Source organism: Electrona antarctica (genome assembly GCF_951216825.1).
Source record: "Electrona antarctica genome assembly, chromosome: 20".
NCBI lineage: Eukaryota > Metazoa > Chordata > Actinopteri > Myctophiformes > Myctophidae > Electrona > Electrona antarctica.
Window position 1 is genome coordinate 6,619,833 of NC_136801.1, and position 19,937 is coordinate 6,639,769.

At 43.6% G+C, this 19,937-nt stretch overlaps 1 long non-coding RNA gene across 2 annotated transcripts; it reads right to left on the minus strand.

Moving 5' to 3' along the window:
• Positions 1-303: 303 nt before the first annotated feature.
• On the minus strand, positions 304-17,414 carry LOC306912981. 2 transcript variants are annotated; one of them, XR_013788459.1, is made up of 4 exons: positions 17,020-17,414; positions 9,418-9,594; positions 1,348-1,523; positions 304-930 (listed from the first exon to the last, which is right to left on the minus strand). It is a non-coding gene; the product is annotated as an uncharacterized lncRNA (long non-coding RNA). The 2 variants fall into 2 exon arrangements; XR_013788460.1 differs by having other exon boundaries at positions 16,947-17,414.
• Positions 17,415-19,937: the final 2,523 nt, after the last annotated feature.

Here is a 19,937-nt window from a genome sequence, read left to right on the forward strand (position 1 = left end):
CCACCTGGAGCAGAAAAGCCCCTGCCACACTAAGGCCTGTGGGAGACACATGGGAGAGGAGAGGATGGAAGCGGGGGATGGGATGTTGGGATGTTTTGAAGAGGGGAGAGAAATGGACGGACTGAAAAGAAGGTTGCTCCAGGCAACATTTCGCATATTGTCTATCATTTTGTTCTGAAATAATTAGGTTTAAGATGTAAAATCGTCTTCATAGCTTTAGTTTGATGCAATATTCCACATTCAATAATGTATCTTGTCAAGGGCAAGAATACATTACATTGTAATGATTTAATTTGACTGATAGCACATTTTTCACATGTTGCAAATGAAAAATATAATAAATAGAAGATATCTTATATTTGCTATAACAATAATTACAGCTTGATGGAATTGAAATAATAATAACAACCATGATAATAATTGATTTCAGCCTTTTTTGACATTTGATTTAATGATGGATAAGCTCATCAAAGCTTACTCTATCTATCACCAGCAACAGTTAAATCCTAGTCTCACGTTTCACAATAACACTGCTCAGTCCAGATTTGACCTCTCTGCCCCATTTCTTTTAACATTAACCGTTTAATAACGATATGGTTCGTTCCGCTCCAAAATACAATTTCATGCCCTCCTCTCAAAAGGTTTTCCTCTGACCAAGATGGATCTCTCCTCAGGACTCACATTTATGTCCACCTTTGAACTGGGAGAGATGCTTTAAGTGCCATGACCTCAATCCATTGCCATTAAAGCGAAGTGAACTTTTATCCAGACAGGACAATCCCTGGATCGAATTCTTCGACATGATGGAGAATTTCTGGAGCCAGTTGATCTTTACTGCAAAGATGGACTTCCAATGAGGTGGAGTGGACTTCACAGCCTCTTCAAACCTATCAGGTTTTCTTGTTGGACTCTGCAGGACCAGTAGTCAGTCTTTGGAAGAAAGAGAGCGAGAGAGAGCGGTGGGGTGGGGTGCAGCATCGGAGTGGGACTGATTGAAATCACAGGAGAGGCCTGTATTCCCAGCAGTGGGCCTAGTTCATTTTTTAACATACTGCTATTGTCTGTGCTTTAACATGGCAGTAACACCAGATTATGGCCATACCTGATGCTGCAAGGGCGGCCGTGAGCCATCATTAAAAGACAAGATACTGCAGATAAGCCCCCATTCTGTCACTGTGCTGAAAGCTGTGCTGGTAAAACAATGCCGAACACAGGTTTCCATGAAATAAACACTCACTCACAGGCCTGTTATTCCCCTATGGCTGTCAGATTTTAAAAAGAGGTATTCTAGTCCTCTTGGCATCCTTTCCACACATTCTTTCTCTTGCTCCACCATTTTCTACTCACTTTCTTTCTCTTTCTTCTCTCCCTTGTCATAGTCTTCCTCTGCCTCTTTCAATATGTGTTGTCTCATGAGTGTCTGTTTGTCCTTCCCCTGGGTCCTGACTGAGTTGAGTATGAGCCCTTCACGTCCAGTAGAAGGCCTGCCTGCCTGTCTGTCTGTCTGCAAGCCTCTTCAACAGCTGTCATAAAAGAAAACAGACATTCATAATTGGTGTTCCAGACCTGAGGAAACTGGACTAAAAATATTTGCATAATTTCACAGAGAATGGAGGAAATTGTTAAAACATGTGAGCCGGAGAGCTGCCCGCCCGTAACTCTACCCCTTGACCGAGTGGCTCTTGGGTGCCACCCAGCGCCAACCGTGCCAGGAGGGAGCTCACGGGGAGGGTGGGGTAGAGCGACCGAGGAGAGGGAGGCGAGGAGTGAAAAGGTCATTCTGACAGATCTTATCAGGGTGTCTCACCTTCTTACAGCGCTCAGAGCCAGAGAGGACCTGACACAGGCACAGCCAAGGCTCACAGTATCGTATGAACCCAACGCTGGGTGTTTCTACTTAGTCCAGACTACCACCCCCACCAACCCCTCGCCCCCCTTTTCTGAGGGGCGCTAGCCTATAAATGGACAGGTATCAGTCAAAAGGGAGACATTGAAGAGGAATGGATGGGGAAGGATCAACATAAGGAATGTCATAACAGGTCAGCTATGGAGATCTAAGGGTTTGAGGTCAGATGTAGAGTTGCTGGCCGGCTCAATATATGCAGATCTAGGTGAGGATCCAGTCTTCTCCATGACTGGATAGCCGTATGCGGCTATCCAGGGTTTGATGAGGTCAATGTGGTGATCTTCATATATGGAGATGGCCATATATGGTGGCGTGACGTGTCACGAGGCGTGATGTCATGAGGCGTGACCATATATGGAGGCGTGAGTGTCACAAGGTGTGACCATATATGGAGGCGTGATGTCACGAGAAGTAACCATATATGGAGGCGTGATGTCACGGGGCGTTACCATATTATGGAGGTCTGACTGACCAAACGACTTGGCGGGAAATACAGGTTTTTATAGTAAACTGCGACCTACAGTCGCAATAATACAAAGTGCTATTGCATCAAAGTTCCCAGCACCTCCAAAGCATTGAAGCGAGTGCAGTACTTAGTTTAGACAGTACTTGGTTTAGACTAGTCATTGGTTAGACCAGTCATTAGTCCTACAACTACAACCTCTCAAACCCTCACCCTAACCCTAACCTCCCACGGGGCAGCACACCGAAACCTAACCTTAACCCATGTCTAACCAATGACTAGTCTAAACTAAGTATGCACCCCATTGAAGCAGCACTATACTACATGGGGAGTTGAGCAGTTACTTCTGCCTCTGTCCTCTGCTCTCCTCCGCCCCGTTTCCCACACCACGAGAGAGAGTGGTGGGCGTCCGCAGCACGGCACCACAGCTGAAGGCAGTGTAATTAAACAGACTCTGGCCATGTGGAAAAGACATAGAAGCTTTGAAAGGAACCTCGTTGGAGATAACGTGAGTGCAGAGCTGATAGGTCACATGGGAGCACTCTGTTTATTGGGGATGCCAGCTGCAACAGAGACGCTGCCGGAGAGCTTTGTCACCTTGTAAATCAGCGGTTCCCAAACTTTTTAGCTTGAGAAATGTGATTGTCTCCCCGCCCCCGGGACCCAAACTATAGTGAAAATAGTCGATCTACAAGCTCCCGAGTTGCAATGTGACGCGTTGTGAGCTTGTAGATCTGCTATTTTCACTACTTTTTTAAAGGGCCACTTCACCCCTCTTCAACCAGATCTTATTTTAATGATGTTTAGTTTAGGACACAAGAAACACTTTCCTGTGGTTTTCATGTGTAATATGTGTTTTTCGATATTTTAGTAGTTCACAGGCACTCGTCTCACTTCCTTCCTGGACGACATGTTGTCTCAGTAAGACATAACTACCCCTCTCCACAACTTGGAGGAGCAGTACACCAAATTCCTACAATGACCATAATGCTATGGTCATTGTTGGAATTCAGCAATCCAGTCAAACCAAGGCCCCAGTGAGGCTCTCCAACGTTGAGGCGCTCGGCCCTAGTGGTAAGAGGAGGGACTGCAGGCGGACCTGTGGAGTTATGACGAGGAAACCCCGTGCAGCTGGGCTTTAACGTTGAGCGTGTTTGCACTTCCGCATTTTTGTGGGAAACCAGACCAGAGGGACAGGGAGCCGAGGGAACTGCGCTTAACCTACTGTAGTTGTGAGCCTGTGCTGTGCTCAGTAAGCAGATCTACAAGCTCACAACGCGTCCTGAGTGTTGTGAGCTTTTATATAAGTAAGTAAAAATAGTAAGTAATAGTAAGTAAGTATAAATCAGGCTGTAAAGGGAGGGATTGCGTGAGATTGTGCTGGTGCGTTATAAACTTATAATAACATGTAGGTGAGCCTTGACGCTTGAAGTTGGTTGTCGCCGCATAGGGAGTCGCTGGGTCGCTTTGGTGGCGCAAAAAGTACATTTTAAAACAGTTTAAAATATTTTCCATGTCTAGGACGTCCAAATTCATAGCTTGCGAATCCCCATGTGAAAATGTATATTATACCAGTGATCGAGTGACCCCATATAAGGGAGGATTTTTATGGTGTGGGTCTATCTGCAGTGATTCTGAACCCTTTTAATTTCAAGGAACCCCACTTTGATATGCATTATGATTAGAGCATCAACCCCCATTTGATGTTTTTGAGGGGTGTCCAGCTTTGAGTGTTTGTGTAAACACAAACCTTGTGTAAACACAAACATTGAAGACAAAAGTGAGGACGCATATTGTGACTGATTGGCCGGAATGACATTTGTGATGATTTGATTGGTTGAGCACGGAATGTGATCTATGATGATAAGAGCACCCCTCACTTCACACGGGTGTGATTTTAGTTTATCTCTGGAACCTATCTATTCTACATTCTCTACATTCCCAGTGTTAATTTAACCAATTAATTTGTACACTCTCCGAGTTACAAGGGTTAATTTGGTTAACTACTGTATGAATCTGGAACTCCCCTCCCCCCACCCCCACTGTTTACGTTGAACATTTGTCATGTTGTTGTTTTTTCATCCCACTGGTTTCATAACGTAGATGCAAATGAGCCGTCACCTCAGCCTAGAGGAGGAGACGGTTCATTAGAAATTCACTGAGCTACAACTAATTAAGTATTATTAAAAACAACTGTGTATTAGGGGGGGGGGGGAGTGATTAGATCTAATCAACTCTGGAGATAAAGTGGGTAAACAGATGATTAAACATCCGTTTCTTTATGAATACAACATAATTATTAAATCATTACGGTGATCATACACCCACCAGTACAGGGTTGCTGTGTGTTTCTATTATCCCACAAATGAATCAATGCCACAGGCCCCAAACAGTGGGCTGTGTGGAGCACTGACAGCAGAGGAATACGCAGTGGTGGAAAGTACATTTACTCAAGTACTATACTTAAAGCTGCTATAAGCAATACTATGTCAACATTTTAATTACCTTTTTATTTTTTTGGTATTCAGACAGCCAGCAATGGGTAGAACGCTCCCAAAAAGAATTTAGTCTCTGTGACACATCTAGGGGCCACAATCTGCATTCAAAGATGTTCCTAGAAGCTTTGTCATTGGTCGAAAAAAACCTGGTCGCAGTGACTAACCAATCAGGAAGCTGACAGGCAAATCGACCAATGACAAAGCTTCTAGGAATTATTTTTAATGCAGATTGCGGCCCCTAGATGTGTCACAGAGACTAAATCTTTTTTGGGAGCGTTCTACCCATTGCTGGCTGTCTGAATACCAAGTGGTATAAGGCAGTGTTTCCCAACCAAACGGCACTTTACTGTGCCGTTTGATGTGTCCAGGTGTTCCGCCTGATTTGACCGAAAATAACACTAACCCTCCCCCGAAAGCAATATTATAGCTACTGGGCTGCAGGCTTCCTATTGTTGCGTCGTTGTTGTTGTCACACGTCTAACCATTAGACGTGCGATAACGACGGAACAATAGACTCTAACGACCCTCGGCCATTGAAATGTTAATGCAAAAGAGATGCATCCAGAAGACGCTACATTTCGCGCATATGCACGTAGACAGAAGACACATACAGTCCTACATGTCCCGACCCAAACACTGAGGAGGTAAAGTAAACGTGACGTTGTTGTGATTAAACATAATGTGCCACGAAAAATAGCTGTCCATACATGATCGCCTCGTTCGGCCAACACAATATATCTCCCTCCCTCCACAGAAGCGCAGTGATGCCTGATTTATTCTTCGTCGTACACGTGTTCCATGCTGAAAATGGCTGATTTACAAGCTCACAACGCGTTGCGACGCAACGCGTTGTGAGCTTGTCGATCAGCTATTTTCACTTTTCAGCACGTGGAAATATGCAGGCTGTGAGAACTGAGACCCTTCACAATAAAAGCATGCAGCTTTCACAAGTTGGCCCATAATAAAGACAAGGAAAAGGATTAAGAATTAGGTGGAATTTCACATTGCATATGAGCAATTTTTTCTCCAAAATGTATTTTTTTAAAGGAATTAATTAATTAAATCCCCCAAAGTTTTTTTATTCAATAAAGTCTGAGGTTCTATATGGCTATGGGCTGTGGTACTGTGGTAATAGTAATAATTCAAAAAAGAAAGAACGAAACAGAACTAAAATTGTTCATTTTTTGGAACCATGAACTTTAGTTCAAAATATTGAATGATGAATATATATATATATATATATATATATATACTGTATATATTATACACACATACATACACATATGTATGTATATGTATATAGATAGGCCTATACACCGTATATCTAGGTGTGCCCTGAGATTTTTAGGCTATGAAAAGTGTGCCCTGGGACAAAAAAGTTGGGAAACACTGATGTAAGGTATTATATAGCCTGATCAGCTGTGGTCTGACGTAATGTCTGACGTAATGAAATCACACCAGTGTGAACTGAGTGACCATAGCAACCATTCTCATTTTTTTGGTACGAACAAACACGTGGACACGTGGACACGTAAACTAACAAAGCCAGTTGTTGGAGTGGTTTACACCACTCAAAAAATAAAAAAATTAAAAGGTCATTCAAATGTTGACATATTATTGCTTATAGCAGCTTTAAAGGACGACTTCACCCATTTTCAACCTATCTTCATATAATGTCCTCACTAAAGCCCAAACCCCACCGGTAGGGACTCCTTGGGACAAAACCGTTTTAAGGTCAACCACACCGATGCAACTCATTGCAACTCAATGAGTTGCATTGGTGTGGTTGACCTTAACAAAAGAAACTTCGACATGAGCGCAGATGGGGCGGTCTTTGTGTTTGTTCGAAGGGGGATTTAGTATAGAGACTGGGATCTGTAAAGGCCCTGTGAGGCCTGCTATAGAGCGTTGCAGTCGCGTATTTATTTAAAGACGCGGACAAAGCCAACTCGAGTCGTGACAACTCATGACAACAAACACATTTTTTTGGGCCGAACAAATAATTAGACAGAAGAAAAAAACGGCAGGTTACAACACTTTTTTGGTTGTTTTTCTTCTTTGTAATTATTTGTTTGGTTGTTTGTTGTCATGAGTTGTCACGACTCGAGTTGGCTTTGTCCGCGGCGTAACCGTCTTTAAATAAATACTTTTTGAAATGTCTATGGGAAAAATGCATTGGGAATTATTTCCTGGACCTGGCGTCGTCATGAAAGGGGGCGGGACTGCGACGCTCTATAGCGCTTCGAACACTGTTTTCATCAGCAGGAGCCTTGGATTAAAGATTTATTACACACCGATCATGCCTATTTTATCTCGTTTTGATCCATAATGCCAATAAAGACAGCGTGCGTGCGTGCACGCTGGGATTTTGGATGTTTTTAGGTGGACGCTAATGGTGGTTAGCTAAACATGCTAAAAAGTGCTGTTTTATTTATTTATTTTTCAGATTAACGCAAATTACTCAAAAGCCGTCTGCACGTCTGTGGATACCTGGACAAAGGAAGATATACCTTGGCTATACTGTATGTCTTAGGCATCTAAGACGTACATCCAATAAAAGGCTTTCGCCTTTTATTTTTTACTAGTCCTTACCCGTTCTGAATATATGAACAGCAAATGATGTTCAGTGTGGTGTCGAAACAGCGCGTGTGTTCACGTTAACATGCCCCGTCCGAGTTGTTTTCTCCGTGTGGGTCTGTTACGCGGAATTTCCCAGTGTGGGTCTGTTACGCGGAAAACTGTGTCCCAGTATTAATCTGTGTCCGTCCCAACATGCATTTCACTGGTGACCCGGAAGCCGTCCCAACATGCATTTCACTGGTGACCCGGAATAGGACAGACACACAGCGATCAGTGAATTTAGTAATGATAGAGGGATATAGGTATACAGTAGGCTGACAGGAAATGGGGAGAGAGATGGGGGGGTGGCACGCAGAAAAGGCCCGATACACATTTACACAGCATTTGTTTTTTCACAATACAGTGGGGCGGCTGTGGCTCAGGAGGTAGAGCAGGTCGTCCAATGATCCATGGGTCGGCGGTTCGAATCCCGGCTCCTCCTGTCTACATGTCGAAGTGTCCTTGGGCAAGACACTGAAACCCAAATTGCTCCCGATGTGCTGGTTGGTACCTTGCATGGCTTCCGCTGCAATCGGTGTATGAATGTGTGTGTGAATGGGTGAATGTAATGCACAATCTATGTAAAGCGCCTTGGATAAAGGCGCTATATAAATGCACCATTTACCATTTTATGACATACTTAACTTTACCTATAATGTAAAGTGTTTCCAGTCAAATTGAGGGAATATTTGAACTACTGTGCTTCTAGCATGGACCAAACTTGGATCGTGGCCACTGGGCAATACATCAGTATTAAATTATCGTGAATGTGATATAACATTTCACGTAAAAGATATGATCCCACTTCACAATGTGTAGTATCATGGGAGTTGAACTACTTTCAATTTGGCACGGTAATACACATTTCAGAGCATCCAAATATCATCCAGATATTCAGGTTCGCTTCGTTATTAAAACGGTTTGCCACTTTAACAGTTCTACAGTTTCAGTATAGTTTATCCAACACTGGTTTTGCCGCCACTAGGGCTCATGGTTTTAGAACAGTGGTTCGATCTCAAGCTTGTACATCTGCATTTTTTAAATTTTTTCTAAGAATCTGTGTGTTGATTTTTTTAAACACAAATCTTCTCTTCTGGGGTCCCTGGCACAAAACATCCACTGGTCCGCTGCCAAATAAATCTAAATTTGAGTTCTTTGGCACGGAAAAGTTTGAGAACCACTGATTTAGAAGTCATTACAAGTAAGAGGCGCGAACGCGGGAAGCGAACACAGCTCGTAAATTGCAATAACAACAATTAGAATAAATTACGTACTTTAAGGTTATTTTTAAGTTCTCTTTTTTAGTGTAATTTTTTTAGTGTGTGTGCGTGTGTGATACAGCTGCGCCCTCTGGTGGCGGGCCGGTGGTGTTACAGCGTGACACACACACACACACACACAGACAGACAGTCAGTTTCGGCCAGCTTCTATAGTTAGTGCTCACTGCGTTCGCAATAATAAGGCTTCAGGTCTTAATAAGGCTTCAGGTCTTAATGGGTTTAAGACCAGGAAAATACAACACTGATGCCATATCACAATATTACGATATCCCAAATCCCATAAGATATACAATATTGCTATAATATTGATATGCTGCTTGATTGATTGAATGAATACTTTGACAGTTTGCAAAAGGTACAGAGGTACAGTTACACAATAATGCTAAAAAGGATAACACAAAAATCATTGAGGGCTTGTTTCCATTGTGTGCTGCTCAGCCCTACGAGTGATGTTGACAAAAGAGAGACAGTGTGAGAGAGACAGCAAGGAAGAGAGAGTATACTTGTATATATGTGTGATAGAATGTGACATATGTGACTGTAAGTTTTTCTCTGATAAAAAAGAGAGAGCTGTGTTTGTGCGTGTGTGCGTGCGTGCGTGCGTGCGTGCGTGTCTGTGAGTGTCTATGTTGACAGAACAAACGACCTTACTCTGTCATGCATGGCCTTGAGAAACCTCCATGGATTTAGGACCCGTCGGCCCAGGGGCTCTCGGGGCGTCCTTGGAGCTGCCCGTTTGTCTCTTTCCACACCACCGACTGGCCAAACAGCGGGGTCCTTCGCCTCTCCCACGGGTCACGTCCCCCTCAACCCCCGGCAAGCTTTGATCTGATGGACGAGAGAAAGAAGGACTTTGGGAACTTTGAGCTGTGTGCGCGTGTGTGTGTGTGTGTGTGTGCGTGCGTGTGTGTGTGTGTGTTCAGTTGAAGGATGGCTGCAGTAGGCTGAAAGGGGGATGGTCATAGGGTCAGGTGGGGTCAAAGGCCTGCGTCCATCCCTCCTGTTCACCGTTTACGCGAGAGCTGCTACCGCACACCGCACGCACGCAAGCATATAAGAATATACTAGACACATTCCACCATTAAATTGATTGAGATATATTAATTACATTAGAATTATTATGTTATACCTCAACATGCCTCTACGAATAATCAAAACCCATTTAACCACATAAACCCTAGTGTCCCTATGTTGGACATGTCAACACAAATAGGCAAACATTTTCAAAAAGCAGCAAAAATAATATTTCACTAACTGTTGTATGAAGCGACGTTATTCGAAAATAGCTGATCTAGAAGCTCACAATACATTGCGATGCAACACATTATGAGCTCTCTCTCTTTAGCGCGACCCACAAAACGTCAAAACATTTTGAAATTTCTTGAAAATAAAGTGAGTGTGAAAAATCACACTCGTGTGAATTGAGGGGCGCTCTTATCTTACATCATCATACAGTACATCATCACATTCCGGCCACTCACTTTTATCCTCACATTCCGTGTTCACTGTTCAGCTAATCAAATCATCGCTATGTGTTACACAGAAACACACAAAGCTGTGCATAGGAGGGACTAGCGCCCCTCATAAATGGTGGGACACCAGGGTGAAAGTGGTTCCAGCAATGTGTCACAATCAAATGTATTATTATTATTATTATTAGTGTTTTGTCAAATGATTGAAGAGCATAGTACCCAGGGGCTAATTCATATATATATATATGTGTGTGTGTGTGTGTGTGTGTGTGTGTGTGTGTGTGTGTGTGTGTGTGTGTGTGTGACCCATGTGCGTGCCCGTGCATGTACTACTAGACCTCCACGTGGGTCTCAGCTCTCCACGCCTCTTCCCCACAGACAGCTTCTCTCTGACCACCATAGAGCCATCAGCTCTCTCTCAGCCCTGCCCAGGACAGCCCATCTTCTGAAGGCTGAGTAATTAACGTGCCATCTGATACGCCATCCGGCCAAAGAGGCTCTCCACAGGGACATATACGCACATGCACGCATGCTCGTACAAATGCACGGACGCACACATGTCCACGTACCCTGCACCCCACGCACACACACCCACACGGTCTCTTACACACGCGCGCAGACACACAGGTGATCCATCAAACGGCGTTAACTGGCCCAGCATCGCTGTCAGCTGTCTCTCTGTGTATGGTGGTGACCCCAAGGCTTGCCCAAAGAGACCATAATGTGCCATAATGACAATCCCCACTTCAGCTAAGCTAAAGTAGAGGATCTACTGTGGAATTTGGATACTGTATATGTCAAGGCTTTCTCTATAAACGTGATGTCTGGTCGCACACAGCATAATTACCCTGAAGCAAGTTTTCTCCCGAGGTGCAAATAAAAGAAGAGGTGCAGAGGAAAAAACATTTAGTAGTATATTGGAATCTAGTTTTAAATGAACATCCTTACTTAGTTTGTGCTGTTTATCCGTATCCCTATACTCCGGTCAACTCTACCAAGTTGTAGTAATTTAGAAAACTATGAGATACCCATTGAAACAGGGAAAGCATCTGTGTGTTTTAGAGTTGGCTATTCGAAAATAGCACTGCTATTTTGGAAAAATCTTGAAAGTGTGAGAACTACTGATTTAGAAGGCATTTGTAGAATCAGCCTCAGGTCTCGAGTTAATACAAGATTAAAACTGATGAACATTATTTCACTGTCATGTGAAAGAATAGTTGATGTTGTGTGATTTAACATGGTAAGGTGTGGTTTCTCATATTCTACGATGCCTGACTCAGACTGGCAGTATTTAGTTATTCATGAAGGAGTGTAAATTAGACATGAGGGTTCACCTGAGTAACAAAAGTCTGCCGTGACTCAGAGACGAACGTTTGCCAGTAAAACAAATTAGTAACTGGGGTGACTGGGGTTTTTTTGTTCTCCAAGCATGCAGTTTGCAATATGGACTTACAGGAAGCATTCAACTGAAGTTACCATAAATAATACATTATTAAAGATTAACCCATTAAAACCGGGAAAGCATCTGTCATTTTAGTTAATATAGCATCACAATCATTTGAACAACTTGCTTTACACTAAAAAAAAAAAAAAGAGTAATCATGAAACATTTTGAATATATATTTTTAAAACAAACATTTTTAACTCAAATTCTTGCTTCTGGGGGTCCCTGGAACAAAATATTTTGAGATGGACTGAGATGAGGCCAGAAAACTGATTTAGAACACAATTTTAGAATGAATGGGTTAACATGAAGACATCGTTGTTAGTTGTAACTTGTTACATATTGTATTTTTATTCATATTGTATATTTTGACTATCTCTTTCAAAGGCCAAGACTTTCTTGTTGCACCTGTAGAGACCCGACCCCCAGTCTCAAGAAGCAATAAACAAAAAAAAGAGACCACATCTCAATAACTTTCTCCTTTCCACCAAACATTTTTAAAGACATCACGTTCAGCGTGATAGGCATGAAATCGCTCTGCTTTCTGATGTGGTCATAAGGAGTTCAAGCCTCTTAGAAAAACACCAGAGCGGGATTTCAGTTTTAGTTCTTTGTACGTGGCCATCAGAACCCCCTGGCAGACCATTTTTTTTCTCCACAAGGTTAAAGGTGATGCAGGCCTGTCAAAATAAGACTGATGTTTTGCACAGAAATACTTTCTGACATTTAGTTGGGATGTTGTGGTTCCCAACATCTCCAACATGAAATTGGATTGATTGAAATGAAGGATCTCTGTAAAATAGCATTAGCAGTTTAAATACTGGTAGAAAATAATTTGTTGTTCAATCATGAATTTGTTTCCTTAACCATATGAACCCACTTCTGGGTTGAACATTCAGCGGAAATAGCTGATCTACAGCTCACAACGTTTTGAACCACGACACATTGACACTTTGCAGATTGGCTATTTTCAGCAAAAATATTTGGTGTAGAGTTATAGAGCCCTGAGGACCCTGGACAGAAACGTATACTGTAGGGTTTAAATGGTTAAATGTAATGTCATGATTTTGTTGACTTTTTTTTGTCTTTACAGCTTCAGATTTTGGGTAGACCAGTAGGATACACTATCACAGGTAAACCTCTCTCTACACACTTACACACGCATGCACGCACGCACACACGCACGCACGCACGCACGCACGCACACACACCTTACAACTTCACAAGGTAAAACCACAACAGTGGTCTAAATGTATTCCTCACATTTCTCATTATAATATAATATGGCTCTGGGTGTTGGCCAGGAGAATCTACGTTTTTTTCTCTTCTTCTCCTTCTTCTTCTTTTTTAAGAACGCTCCTTTTGATGTGGTGGACACTGCCATGGGCCATGTGTCAGAAAGACACAAAGACGTAGACACAGAGGAGGAAAAAAAGAAAGAAAAAAAAAAGAGAGAAAAAACAGGTCAAAAAAGAAGAAGCAAGAAAAAAAAAGTTCTAATCCATAGTTGCAGGTGTGTTACACCTTTCTTACCCCAGAAGAAGTTCACAACAGAGTTGATGACAAAGGGCCGGGCCCCATGCAAGCCCATTGTGGCCTGGAGAACAATACGCAAGCCATGAATGGCTAATCCCTCTGGACTGCTGACAGGTTGGGCCTTTAAGCAACGTGGGGACTCATTTCTCTCACTGGGCCGGGCCCACTGGCTGACAGGGCTGGGAAAACCCAGGCGACGACTTACAGCGACTGAGCCCTTCGCCCAGAGCGGGGACTGGGAGCCATTGTGAAAGGGAAAATATTATCTCCATTGTCAGGCTGTGACCATCTTTGTAAAGTCAGATGATGATGAATTAGGGAAGAATATGCCACTGTGGGGCGGGGGGGAATGAAAGTGACTCAGACTGTGTGAAAATTCTTCTGACAGGGTCAGAAGAATTCACTTTTTACTGCTAAACAAATTCTTCTGACCTCACTGGTATAGGTATTGGGGCGGTGTCTGGCATCACCCTAGAAAATAATGCCTAATTTATACATCAGAAAATGTGTGCAACATCACTCTACAAATATATGGTATTAATATATTTACTGGTACTATATTTTTCAGTTGAAAATAAGATGTTTTCCACTTTTTCTCTAAAGTATGAATTAGAATTAGAAATGCTTTCATTCTAGGAAAAAAAAAAGGACTTTGTCACTGTACGACACCCCAACTTAGAACAATGAACAATGTCAATTATTTTAGAAATTTAAGCTTATTTAAATCTCACAAAATTGCTGTTATGTATTTCATCCAACACCAATCATCATGATCTTCAAGAAATGATTGTCAGAGAAATATATTACACAAACACTGTGTAATTAACTGTCACCTGGGCTTTTGTAGGTGTATATAAATGAATATGGTGTTTGGCGTACGTTTTGTGTTTGCAGGTATGTGTGTGTGTGTCTGTCTGTCTGTCTGTCTGTGTGTGTGTCTGTGTGTGTGTGTGCTCATGCGCGTGCGCTTCTGTGCGCATGCGCGCGCGTGTGTGCGAACATGTCCATGGACACACTTTTCCCCAGAAACTCGGGAGACAATAGAGAAATATGCAGTCAGCGTGGAGGAAAGACAAGCCTATTGAGAGAGCCTGTTGGTGTAAATCCCTTTGTTGAGGGAGACGGAATGGTTAGGGGAGGATAATGGGCCAGAGGCCGACGCCCATTGCTTGTAAACAGGGCGAGGATACCTCCGCATGCCCCGAGAGCAAAAACTAATATCTGTTTCTCCCAGGTTCTCCACTCGTTGGCAGCGTCGACACTGGGACACCACCCAGGCAGCGGCAGAGTGGCTGCTCAAGCAGCCAGCCAGCCAACACTGACATTCACCTCCTGTTCTGGTCTGTTCCAGCGCCTGGCTGGGGAAACAATGGGAAAGAGAGAGAGAGACGAGGGAGGCGAGAGAGAGAGAGAGAGAGAGGGAGGGAGGGAGGCGAGAGAGAGAGGGAGGGAGAGAGAGAGAGAGAGGACTGCAGGGCTTGGGATGGATGTTGTTTTGTCAACCTCTGACCCCCACCCTCCGTACCCAAAGCATCCTCACCCAACATAGCCCTCCTCAACAATTTATGCACCCTACCCTCTTGCCTCTTCTCTCTTTCTCTCTCTCCCCCCGCTATCTATCTCTCTCTCTCTCTCTCTCTCTCTCTGACTCGACCTTCCCCTTCAGAGCTTCCAGCTCATCCCGCCACAAAGAGGCTCCATTCTCTCCTGAGAGGAGGCTGCCACTCCCGCGCTGTAACCCAATCACCTGCCTAACAGAGGAGTGTGTCATCTCCACAGAGTAACAGGAAGTCTCACATACAAGTCAGATATCTCTCTCTCTCTCTGTCTCTCTCTCTCTCTCTCTCTCTGTCTCTGTCTCTGTCTCTCTCTCTCTCTCTATCGTTCATTTACAGTATACTACAGTATACTGAGTGAAAGTCACTCAACTGCTGTTTCTTTCTTAGCGTTTTTATATTTTGTAACCCATTTTTCACCCCGTGCCAATTGCCTAAGCTATTAATCCTGGGCGCTATACTCTCCCTCTGCCAACCTGGGGAGAGCCCCGAACTGACCTTATGCTTCCTTCAATGCATGAGGAGTGAGCAGGCCGCTTCTTACAACCTGACAGCTAGGGGGGAGTTTCCACGGTAGGACGTAGTGTGTGGAAGGAACACATTATTCCAACCAGTTCCTTTCCCCTCCTCCAGGGAGAGTCAGTATAGAGACCAGGATTACTGCATGTTTATGTGAGGGTATACGCTAGGGGACACAGGGACCCTCTGCGAATCGAACCCAGGACCTTCTAGCTGTGAGGCCACAGCGCTATACCGACACAAACATATTGCGAATTGCTAAAAATATACAGAATGATTGTGAATGCAGAGAGAAAGTTGCCTTGTTATGTTGCACACAAATCCACCTCTCAAACTCATGTCATGTAGGCCTAAGTGACCTTCTGTCAGGTCACACTCCTAAACTTTCCTCCGGCCCAAGCCCGGCTATGAGGCTCTCACAATTGGCTAAATTCTGCGGCTCCTGGCTTAGTTCATAGGGCACATTCTTGGAGATGTTCATTCTGGACGTCGTACGCATCAGCAAGTCGACCAAGTGTGTGTGACTATACAGCCAGTTTTCAAGAGAACACACATCCACATCCATACTATACTATACTCCAATACCACAGCAATAATGATATAATAACTGCAATTCAAAAAGGGGGAAAGCACAACTTTTAAATATGATTTTCTATTTTAGGATGACAGCCTCGACGGGTTCAAAGGTTAGAATTTTCATACCTGGAAAGAATGTAGTTGATAAACAAAGCCTGAGTACAGGACGGGAACTGATCTCCCCAGAGGGACGTGTATACATTAGCCAAACGTGATTGAAATAGTTTGGGATTTACATATCCCTTTTCTCATTAGTGCTATTGAGTGACTGGATATTGAATAACAAACATGCTGAAAGTGGGTTTGGAAAGCTCAAAGAATCCAGGCTGGACTCTTGCCGGCAGTAATGCCTAAAGTTAGTGCTTTTGGGGAAGCAACAAAGACAGCCTCAGTGAACCCCAATGTTGGCTTTGGACCTGTAGTTCCTTCCTGTTCATGGAAATTTTTCTACAAACGAAATATGTTTCAGTTGTAACAAAAATGTTGGATTGTGCTGAGCCTTGACGGCTGAGAGAGAATGCTCGTTCATATGAAAGGAAATGTATTCCACCTGAATAAAGTTAAGGTAAAAACACTTGGGAGTATCTCAAACTCTAATTAAAAGTAGGCATTAAAATAATTAGCAAAAACAATAAAAAGAAAATATTTCTGAAAGCGAAACACAATTAGGCGGAAAAGGTCCAGGTCATGGTTTATCCAGAAACCTCTGAACAATTCTATTTAATTTGAGTTGGAATGTAATCAGATCTATTCATAGCTGGTCACCAAATTAGGTAAGAAGACTGAGAATAAAAATGTTTAAGACCCAGACCTCCAAAATGATCCGGGCAGAGAATAGTTTGCCCTGCATATCATCATCATCACCAATTGTTTATATAAACCTATGCTGACCTCTGCTGGACAGACTCAGTCATAGCTACTGAAAATCCAGCAGTCACACAGCAGGAGCTAATCAATACTATGGCAGGAAGTGGGGATCAAAACCAAAGCGTGAGAAAAACAAAACAAAAATAAAATCAACAAGCTACTACAACAGGCTACTACACTAAATTATAATAGTTTAGCTGGCCTACTTACATTACGGAGTCGGACCCCACTCCAATGGCACTCCATGCTGATAAGAACTAGTGTTTGTAGTTTTGTAACTTACGCACAGCAGCATCATTCGTTATTTTACTGTAGCCTCGATATAATCAGTCGGTGAAACGGTGACATCCTCTTCATGCGCCACGCCCACATGCCCGTTTTCTTTCCCTTTCAGCTCCAGCTAGTCCACACCTCCACTCCTCTTTCTATGAGAATTCTGAATGACACGGTTTTGGTTTTGATTTGATAAAGATGACATGACGTTACGTTACTAGTTGCTTATTAGCTCTAGCTGGTCCATAGCTCTATGCCTTTGCAAAGGCATGATGTGTGTGATGGTTATTGGCGACGCTGGTCTTGGGCCAATGGGGGCGCGGACCGTGGGAATCAAAACAAACCAATCAAGTTCATAAAAAGTGACAACTGACAATTTTGACCAATGCTTAATTTGTGTCAGCTGACAAGTCAGTGAAGTCACAAGTCAAGTGCCACCTGTCTCTAGAAACTCTACCCCCCCTTCTACCCTTTTCTCTTCGCAGATGACTCAGTAAGCCTGGGACAGAGGCTACCTTTTCTACCACGGTAAGTTTGAGAAAAAATAAGCATTGCTTTTAGGCCTATATTAACCTGACTCCGCCAGATGGGGCAGCAGAGAGTACACTGGGTTCCCCCCCTCCCCAGTGTATTCTCTGCTGCCCCATCTGGCGGAGTCAGGTTAGGCCTATATGGCCCCCAAATTAATTTGGCCAGGAACCCCCATCTGAAAATATTTAGTATCGAGTATGGGCCCTTATATGTTTTTTTGTTGTTAAAATATTCAAAAATGTTCACCACATGGAAATTCAGTCAGAGTTGTCAGTGAGCGAAAACAAAAGATTTAGGCTAATTATCGTCGTGATGAAGTGCCTTAGGTCATCTTTCTTTATTTTCCAAAACTGATTGGATGAGTTAGCTACCTAAAGACAGCTTAGCATTAACATTTATGTGTGTGTGTGTGTGTGTGTGTGTGTGTGTGTGTGTGTGTGTGTGTGTGTGTGTGTGTGTGTGTGTGTGTGTGTGTGTGTGTGTGTGTGTGTGTGTGTGTGTGTGTGTGTGTGTGTGTGTGTGTGTGTGTGTGTGTGTGTGTGTGTGTGTTTTATGTAGATCTGCAGTTGAATTTTCTTTCTTTCTTTGCTTCACTACTTTCACCAGACCTAGACTATGCTGACGACATCTGACAACTGCTGATGACACCTGGTGCTCCTGACCAGAGTTTGTGTGCCATGGTTGGTCAGTGAAGGTTATCACCTATAACTCCCTCACAGACCATCCAACTGACTTTAAATCGTGGGACCGTGGGTCAACGCGACCTTAAAGTGAGGAAATCAAATGACTTTCATGGAGGGCTCTGAAGGGCATGTCCACTGTCTGTGTGGAAGTCCAACCTCCCGGAGTTCTTGAAAAGATGGTCCAGATGATATAGAGGCAAGCTACAGCCAGACTCGAGCCAAGGTCCAAACCTGCGACGGTGACACCAAAGAATTTGAGATTCTAGCGGGCGTCCTACAGGGTGACACTCTGGCCCCCTTCCTGTTCATTGTAGCGATGGACCAGGCACTAAGAATGCTACGAATGGCACTAGCTAGGTGTCACATGGATAATGGATGGACCGCATCAGTACCGGGAGCTCCCAGCAGGGGAATGTACTGGCGAAGCTAGCTAGCCAGATGTATGGAGGATGGTGATTACTGACACACAGCTGGAGGGCTCATCCGAAGATGAACTAGAGAGAGGGAGTTCTATCTCTCTATGATGAGTTCCAAAGTTTGACCCTGGCATCACTTATCCAACTGAGGAAGTCAAGTAGAAGACTGCTCAAGGTACTGTAGAACCTTGTTTTTGAGCTGTCTGTCTGTCTGAACACGGAATGTCTGTCTGTACCACAACCTATTGCCCGCTGCTGGCAGCTGCTGCTGATTGACTCCTGATTGACACACAGTCACACACACACACACACACACACACACACACACACACACACAGCACCTCTCAGTTCGCATGGGTGTGTTTTTTGTTTGTTTGCTGCTGCTGCTGCTGCTTGTGTTGTATGCTATGCTGTGTGTTACGGATGTAAGAGTCTAGGGATCGGGGATGGTTGTCTGTGTGTTGTATGTGTGTTGTATGTGTGCGCACAGCGCATGCTTCAGTAATATGTCTGTGTGTTGTCTGTGTGTTGTCTGTGTGTTGTATGTGTGCGCACAGCGCATGCTTCAGTAATATGCAGATGAATCATCCTCCAATCACCGTTCTGCCCGTCCCTTTAAAGTCAACCTGGATCCTTCATTCACGTCAGTTTTGGTGTGACTCTAGAGTAGAGTAGTGACGGCGTTCTTGTGTGTTCTTGCCTTAAAGGTATATTCAGTGATTTCGCTTCATTCAAATATCACTTATTTCTTCTTTTTTTTTTTGGATAATCCTCCCTACTATAGAGTGTGCTGACCATATAAGGAGTTCCTCCCTGTCCCCAGTGAGCCCCTGGGGTCAAAAAAATCCTAGTTTCAGTTTTGGTGGCGGGTGGCAAAGCCTTCATCCAATCAGGATGAGAGGGGACTTCCTCCAATCATGTGTGGGGGCGGGCCTTGGTGCACATGCTGTTGCACTTCCCCCCACTGTAGAGCGTGTGCATGTGCACATTTTGTTACCGGGCGGACTGGGTGGTTTTCCAAATCACCCAAATCACTGAATGCTCCTTTAAAGCCTGTCTTTTGAAGTTTTGTAAAGGTTGCTACTTATCCTTAAGTGCTAATTGTGTAATATCCAGGGCAGGTAGTATTGTAAGTATTTATTATATATTTATTCGTCACTTTGTTAGTTCACCAGGTAGAGGGCAGAATACAAAATACAGAGTAGTGGGACACTACTCTGGATTTTTGTTTGATTCCGGTAAGAATAGAGTAGAACAGCTTTCCTTTTATTGCTACTTTCGGGTATTAAGGAAAGGCA